The following is an 8,869-nucleotide window of genomic DNA, read 5'->3' as shown; positions in this document are numbered from 1 at the left end:
ACTAGAAAGTATTCTATATTACTTGCCAACGCGTATACTTGCGTGAATATTAGTGCGTGTTTTCACCCTAACAAGTTTTTGGCGCCGCTGCCGGGGACTCGGCGTATTTGTTTAGTTTATGCACTTACCATCATTGGTCATTAGGACTCAGTGATTAGGACGTAGTAGTTACTTACTCTTTTCGGTTGTGTTTCAGGTACTTTAGCAAGCGTTTATGCAAACTCGTTCTCGTGCTCGCAAGAGGGCTTTAGATACAACTGAGGAGACAAACGCAGTTCTTGATATTCTGGAGAAGTTAGATTTTGAGGATTCAGATTCAGGCGCTGAGCAGAAAGAACCAGTAAACATGGGAGATCGTATTGTTCAAGCTGATCCAGCTCTTATGGATTTTTCTCGACCTAAAATTGATGATATTCAGTCAAGCATCCTTCATCCGGCTATTCAAGCTAACACCTTTGAAATCAAGCCGGGCACTATTCAGATGGTGCAGAATTCTGTTTCTTTTGGAGGAGCGGCAACTGAAGACCCCAACATACACATAAGAAATTTTGTCGAGATCTGCAGCACTTTTAAGTATAATGGCATGAATGATGAGGCTATCAAGTTGAGGCTTTTTCCATTCTCACTGAGGGATAAGGCTAAAGACTGGTTACATTCTGAACCAGCTGGGTCCATCACTACGTGGCAAGATCTTGCGCAAAAGTTTCTGGTGAAGTTTTATCCAATGGCAAAGACTGCTGCTATGAGGAGTGCTCTTACTCAGTTTGCGCAGCAACCTACAGAATCTATGTGCGAGGCTTGGGAACGCTACAAGGAAATGTTGAGAAAATGTCCACATCATGGAATGCCGGATTGGATGGTAATCACTGGTTTTTATAATGGTTTGGGGGCCCAATCTCGGCCTATGCTCGATGCAGCAGCTGGAGGAGCCTTATGGGCTAAAAGCTATACTGAGGCGTATAATCTTATAGAGACAATGGCTGCAAATGAGCATCAAAACCCAACTCAGAGGATGATGTCAGGCAAGGTCGCAGGTATTCTGGAAGTTGATGCAGCCACCGCTATTGCAGCCCAGCTCCAAGCACTATCAATGAAGGTTGATTCTCTGGCTACGTATGGAGTTAATCAAATAGCTATGGTTTGTGAGCTTTGTGCAGGTTCTCATGCTACGGATCAGTGTTCTCTTGTCAACGAATCTGTTCAGTATGTGAATAATTATCAGCGACAACAGCAGCCTGTGCCAGCGACCTATCATCTTAATAACAGAAATCATCCAAATTTCAGCTGGGGGAATAATCAGAATGCTATTCAGCCAACATATCAGCAAGGAGTAAGTAAACAGTTTAACCCACCTGGATTCCAGCAACCACAGCAGTATGCTACAAGGCAATAATATCCTCAACAGGGAAGTGCAGCTGCACCTACTAGTGCTGATTTTGAGGAACTTAAGCTGTTGTGCAAGAGTCAGGCGGTTTCTATCAAGACCTTAGAAAATCAAATCGGTCAATTAGCCAATGCAGTGCTCAATCGTCAACCTGGCACTCTTCCCAGTGACACGGAAGTACCAGGCAGGAAGGAAGCTAAAGAGCAAGTCAAGGCTATTACCTTAAGGTCTGGAAAAGTAGCTGATGCTGAAAAGGCAAAAGAAGTCGAAGCTGAAGTTAGAGATGAAGAATCTAAGCAAAAGGAGAAAGTGGCAGAACCAAAGAAGACTACTGTTGAACACACTCTGCCTGAGGCTAATACAGGGGAGAAACAGCTCTATCCTCCACCACCTTTTCCTAAGAGATTGCAGCAACAAAAGCTGGATAGACAGTTCGGGAAGTTTCTGGAGGTGTTCAAGAAACTTCACATCAATATACCTTTCGCTGAGGCTCTGGAACAAATGCCTAGTTATGCGAAGTTTATGAAGACTATTCTTTCAAGGAAGGTGAAACTGGATGACCTTGAAACCGTTACTCTCACAGAAGAATGCAGCGCGGTTCTGCAACAAAAGTTACCACCAAAACTGAAAGATCCAGGAAGCTTCACCATTCCTTGCACCATTGGCAATCTAACTTTTGACAAGTGCCTTTGTGATTTGGGAGCAAGCATTAATCTGATGCCCTTGTCGATCTTTAAAAAGCTGGATCTGCCTGATCCAAAACCCACATACATGTCGCTACAATTGGCGGACCGTTCCATTACTTACCCAAGGGGCATAGTTGAGGATGTGCTCGTCAAGGTGGATAAGCTCTTCTTTCCAGCAGATTTTGTTATTCTGGATTTTGAGGAAGATAAGAAGATTCCTATAATCTTGGGGAGGCCTTTCTTGGCTACTGGTCGTACCTTGATAGATGTGCAAAAAGGGGAACTTACTATGCGGGTCCAAGATCAGGATGTGACCTTCAACGTATTCAAGGCAATGAAATTCCCTACAGAAGATGAGGAGTGCTTAAAAGTGGATGTGATTGATTCCGCAGTTACTTCGGAACTCGAGCACATGCTAATGTCTGATGCATTGGAAAAGGCCTTAGTGGGGGAATTTGACAGTGATGATGAAGATAGCAACGAGCAATTACAATATCTGAACGCTTCTCCCTGGAAGCGAAAGCTGGACATACCATTTGAATCTCTTGGTACTTCTGACCTCAAGAACGCTGAAGGGAAGCTCAAACCATCAATAGAGGAGGCACCTACCTTAGAGCTCAAACCATTACCTGAACACTTGAGGTATGCTTTTTTAGGTGATTCATCTACGTTACCTGTTATTATTTTAGCTGACCTTTCAGGTAGTGAGGAAGACAAGCTCTTAAGAATTTTGAGAGAATTCAAATCGGCTATAGGATGGACCATAGCAGACATCAAGGGGATAAGTCCTTCATATTGTATGCATAAAATTCTGCTAGAGGAAGGTAGTAAGCCAACTGTGGAACAGCAACGAAGACTAAATCCCATCATGAAGGAGGTGGTGAAGAAAGAAATTCTAAAATGGCTAGATGCAGGCATCATTTATCCTATTTCTGACAGCTCGTGGGTGAGCCCCGTACAATGTGTTCCTAAGAAAGGAGGTATCACTGTGGTCGCAAATGAAAAGAATGAGCTCATCCCTACTCGAACAGTTACAGGATGGAGAGTATGCATGGATTATAGGAAATTGAACAAAGCCACAAGAAAGGATCACTTTCCTCTTCCATTTATTGATCAAATGCTTGACAGATTGGCGGGACATGAGTATTTTTGTCTTCTGGATGGTTATTCCGGGTATAATCAGATTTGTATTGCACCAGAGGATCAGGAAAAGACTACCTTCACTTGTCCATTTGGCACATTTGCTTTTCGTAGAGTTTTGTTTGGGTTATGTGGCACCCCGGCCACCTTTCAGAGATGTATGATGGCTATATTCTCTGACATGATTGGAAATAACGTCGAAGTGTTCATGGATGACTTCTCCGTCTTTGGACACTCATATGATGAATGTTTGAATAATCTGCGCGCCGTACTCAAAAGATGCGTGGAAACTAATTTGGTGCTTAATTGGGAGAAATGTCATTTTATGGTGCGTGAAGGCATTATCCTTGGGCATAAGGTCTCTAGCAAGGGTCTGGAGGTGGACAAGGCCAAGGTGGGAGTCATTGAAAATCTTCCCCCACCTAATTCTGTGAAAGGAATCCGTAGTTTTCTTGGTCATGCGGGTTTTTATCGGCGATTCATCAAGGACTTTTCAAAGATATCTAAGCCATTGTGCAATTTGCTTGAGAAAGATGTGCCTTTCAAATTTAATGATGAATGTTTGGCAGCATTCGAAACTCTCAAGAAGAGTTTGATCACTGCACCAGTTATTACAGCACCAGATTGGACAGAACCGTTTGAGATGATGTGTGATGCAAGTGATTATGCGGTAGGTGCAGTTCTGGGACAGCGCAAGAAAAATCTCTTCCATGTGGTCTACTATGCGAGTAAGACTTTAAATGGTGCCCAATTGAACTACACCACTACTGAGAAGGAGCTTTTGGCTATAGTCTTTGGCTTTGAGAAATTTCGATCTTATCTGCTTGGTACGAAAGTAACAGTATTCACTGATCATGCAGCTATTCGCTATCTGGTTTCTAAGAAGGATTCGAAGCCGAGACTCATTCGTTGGGTGCTTTTACTTCAGGAATTTGAGTTAGAGATCAAAGATAGAAAAGGTACCGAGAATCAAGTAGCTTACCATCTCTCTAGGTTGGAGAATCCCGATTCTACTTCACAAGATAGGACGTTAATCAATGAATCTTTTCCGGATGAGCAGTTGTTTGCAATTCAGGAGGAAGAACCATGGTTTGCAGATATTGTAAACTATCTTGTCAGCAATATAATGCCTCTTAATTTGATATCCGCGCAAAAGAAGAAGTTTCTGCATGAGGTGAAGTGGTATATGTGGGATGAACCATATTTGTTTAGACAGGGAGCTGACCAGATCATCAGGAGATGTATCCCGTTTTGTGAGACGGAGGGGATATTACGAGACTGCCATTCCACAGTTTATGGTGGACACTATGGAGGTGAGAAGACGGCAGCTCGTATTCTGCAAGCAGGTTTTTTCTGGCCTACTTTGTTCAAGGATGCTCATCAGTTTGTTTTAAGGTGTGATCGTTGCCAAAGAGTGGGAAATTTGTCAAGGAAGGATGAGATGCCATTAAATGTGATGCTTGAAGTCGAGGTCTTTGATGTGTGGGGAATCGATTTTATGGGGCCTTTTATCTCGTCTTGCAATAATCAGTACATCTTGCTGGCAGTCGATTATGTCTCAAAATGGGTCGAAGTTAAAGCTTTACCGACAAATGATGTAAAGGTAGTACTAAATTTTCTTCATAAGCAAATTTTCACAAGGTTTGGAACGCCTCGAGTAATCATAAGTGATGAAGGATCGCATTTTTGCAACCGTAAGTTCACTTCTATGATGCAGCGTTATAATATGAATCATCGAGTAGCTACTGCCTATCATCCGCAAATAAATGGTCAAGCGGAAGTGTCTAACAGAGAGATAAAGCGCATTCTAGAGAAGGTTGTTTGTCCGTCAAGGAAGGATTGGTCTTTAAAGCTCGATGAAGCTGTTTGGGCTTACAGAACAGCATACAAAACTCCACTTGGGATGTCACCGTTTCAGTTGGTGTACGATAAGGGATGTCATCTACCGGCGGAGCTTGAGCATAAGGCCTACTGGGCATTGAAGAAATTGAACCTGGATTTAGATGCAGCTGGTAAGAAAAGAATGCTTCAGCTTAATGAACTTGATGAATTTCGACATCAAGCGTACGAGAATAACAAAATGTATAAGGAAAAGGTGAAGAGGTGGCACGATAGGAAGCTACATCCTAAGTTATTTGTGCCAGGGCAACAAGTTCTTTTATTCAACTCTCGACTCCGACTTTTTCCTGGGAAGTTGAAATCAAGGTGGTCTGGACCTTTTATTGTCAAAACTGTGTTTCCACATGGAGCGGTGGAAATTTTTGAGAATGATTCGGACCAAGCATTCAAGGTTAACGGTCAGCGGTTGAAGCACTACTATGGGGACATGGCAAACCGAGAGGTGGTTAGTGCCATTTTGTTGACTACTTGAGAAAGGTACGGAACGTCAAGCTAATGACGAAAAAGAAGCGCTGCGTGGGAGGCAACCCATGAATTGTTGTTACAGGAACCCTTAGAAGTTAATAACCTATCCAAAAACACAAAAAAATCAGAAAACAGGGGCTGAAAATTTTTTTTTTCCAGAGACCCTCTGCGCGCCCGCGCAGCTATGCTGAGCGGCCGCGCAGCTTGCTGCGCGCCCGCGCAGAAATGCTGAGCGGCCGCGCAGGGGTCGAGTTCCAGAAAATTTTTTGCAGTTCAGCCAAAAAAAAAAAACAAATACACAAAAAATAGTTTTAGCCCATAAACCCACGAATTGTTCCCACTACCCCATCATTTTAACCCTTAATTCCCAAACCCTAATCTAATTCATACCCTATATATACATACACATATCCTACATATCTCCCACAAAACTTCCTACACTTAAACCCTCTCACAAACATCAAAAATCAGTTCTTACACACTTCTATTCACGAATCAATGGCACCCAAGAGAGCACGCACTATTGACAGCAGCAGCACAGTTCCTACTGCTGATTCTTCGAGGGGCACTGCTGCAAGGCCTCGTTTAACTGACAGAGCTGCGGAGGAGGAGTACACTAGGATGTTGGGGAAGCCGATTCTGAAGGAGAGGGGGTTTTTACCATCAGGGAGGGATGGTGAGTTGTTGCCCATGATTGCAGAGAAGGGGTGGATAGCTTTTTGTGAGTCACCCGAAGCAGTACCGATGAGCGTTGTTCGCGAGTTCTACGCAAACGCGAAGGTTGAAAAGAATGGGTTTTCTGTAGTCCGTGGGCTGACGGTTGATTATCATCCTGCGGCGATTCGCCGTGTGATTGGACAGCGAGAGAGGAAGCCCGAGGAGGAGAACTGGAATGAAAAGACTGCTGAGGATTTTAACTTGGATTTGATTTGTGCGACTCTCTGTCGACCGGGCACAGTTTGGAACCGCAGTCCAGCCAATAATGAGTATCGTCACTTTCCGGCGATCGCCATGAACAGGTATGCCCGTGCATGGAATGCATTTATATGTGCTAATATTTTGCCTTCTTCACATGCACACGAGGTCACAGTTGAGAGAGCACAGCTGTTGTGGGGAATTCTGAATGAGGAATACTATGTGGACCTTGGTGAGTTTATCTACCAAGGAATTCTGAAGTTTTTGAGGGGAGCAAAGCATATGAACATCCCTTATGCATCCACGGTTACGAAGCTATGCCGAGCAGTGGGAGTGAACTGGCCGGCTCATGAGCAGTTGCAGTTGCCAGCAGCTCCGATAGATTCTGGCACTCTGAATGGGATGCAGGAGTGGACCGGTGGTGAGCCTGAGGAGCATGGGCTGGGTTATCGTCTTCCAGGAGGGCGTCCAGCACGAGGTGCTACTATGGCCAGGCCAGGGCGTGGTGAGGCTGGTTCGTCGAGAGCTCAGGAGGGTGCTGGGATGGGTGATGCCCAGTATAGGAGGCTTTCACGGTGGATGGATGCCATGTATGAGACGCAGAGTATGTTTGCTCAGGAGCTCACCCTTGCGTTAGGGACTGCTTTTCGAGGCCTTGGAGCTGATATCCAGTGGCCAGTTTTTGGTGAGGGCTCTGCATACCCGCCGCCTGATACTCCACCCGCTGAGGGTGATGATGATGATGACTCCGAGTAGGTATACCCTGTGTTCCTTTCTACTACTTTCACTGAGGACAGTGAAGATTTTTAGTTTGGGGGTGGTAGTTAAAGGAATACTGTGTGTGTGTCATTTAGTTGCATATTCATGATAGTTAGTTCATATAGTTGCATAATTTATGCCATATCTGTGTGTGTGTCATTTAGTTGCATATTCATGATAGTTAGTTCATATAGTTGCATAATTTATGCCATATAGTTTTTTTTTATGAATGTCATGTAGCTCATGCATTTACTATGATCCCTTTTGCAATGATTTATCGACTGAATTGTGATATTGATGTGAGTGTAGTGATAGCATTAAAGTGATATTAAGTTGTGTAGGTTGATATGCATGCTAGAAACAATTGTAAGTCCACTAAGTCTTAAAGAATGCGTAAGGGCTAGATTGTTGTTATGATTTGGTTGTTTTCAAGGTCAATCTATTTATTATGCTTAGAATTCGATTATAGGTTCTTAGTGATAAAAACATGAAAAAGAAAATTTTTTTTTGGAGAAAAAAAAATATGGAAGTTGTTGCTAGTTGTGGCTAGGCGTCAAATGGCTAGTAGCCGGCTCGCTTATGTTGCGAGTAGTCTAGGGATGAGTAAGATGGAGCGAAACGCACTTGCTCAGAAGTTATGAAAAAAAAAATTGCATAATTGATCAAGAGTGGGCTCTTTGGTATTCGAGTTATTAAGTTCTTAGGGGACTTTGTGCCTAGTGACCTAAGGCTTTTAGAGTCTGGGATCCGCTAACCTAACGCTCGTTACATGGATACCATTGTATAAGTCTTTTGTGGGCCTCACTCATTGCACGGTCAAATAAGCATTTGAGTTGTAAATAAAAAGCACAATTCCGTAGTAAGCTCCAGAGTTCTTGTAGTGTTGTATATCACTTTGTGCCTAGAATTTTTATTCTTTGTATAATCGTAGGATTGCCTTGAGGATAGTCTAGTCATAGTAATTGGTCTAGTTCTGAAGCATATCTGTTAAGCATTTGCACACACCACGTTTCTGGCTGTATGTCCGTTTGCATGAGTTTATTGATCTTTAAATGTCTAACTGCATTTGTTGAGATGTGACAATTTGGTTGGTTAATTATAGTAAGGGGGATCGTTGCATTTTCATATAGATTGCATTCATGCATATTTTTATTTGTTTTGAGTCTGTGACGCTTGAGGACAAGAATCGATTTAAGTTTGGGGGTGTGATAAGTGGCATTTTATACCACTTAGAACGTCTTAAAATGGCTTAAATTGGTGTCTTGAAATCAAGTATTTTGTGTATTTAATGCGTTTTTCTAGTGTTTATGCATTTCAGGGTATTAGTTGCATTTCGGGGGAGGAATCATCAAGAATAAGCCTTGGCATGTGTTCACCATTGCGAGAGGAAAGGAATGGGCAGATTACGGCGAAGAAACGGAGCAAACCTGGAATTTTTCCAGTAGCAGCCTGCGCGCCCGCGCAGCTATGCTGAGCGGCCGCGCAGGGTCGGGGAAAAAGCTGAATTATTTCAGACTTCTACTTCTATTTGGCTTCCAACTTCTATGTAATCTGAGTTTTATGGGACTATTATATAGGTAGATTTGAGACGTTTTTACAGAGATTATTAAGGAGATTATGT

At 43.1% G+C, this 8,869-nt stretch overlaps 1 non-coding gene across 1 annotated transcript; it reads right to left on the bottom strand.

Annotated features, from left to right (window-relative positions):
• Positions 1 to 739: 739 nt before the first annotated feature.
• Positions 740 to 846, bottom strand: LOC141694170 (small nucleolar RNA R71). The gene has a single exon (XR_012563496.1). It is a non-coding gene; the product is annotated as a small nucleolar RNA R71 (small nucleolar RNA).
• Positions 847 to 8,869: the final 8,023 nt, after the last annotated feature.

Source organism: Apium graveolens, chromosome 10 (genome assembly GCF_009905375.1).
Source record: "Apium graveolens cultivar Ventura chromosome 10, ASM990537v1, whole genome shotgun sequence".
NCBI classification, from domain to species: domain Eukaryota; kingdom Viridiplantae; phylum Streptophyta; class Magnoliopsida; order Apiales; family Apiaceae; genus Apium; species Apium graveolens.
This window is presented reverse-complemented; position numbering and strand designations above follow the sequence as displayed.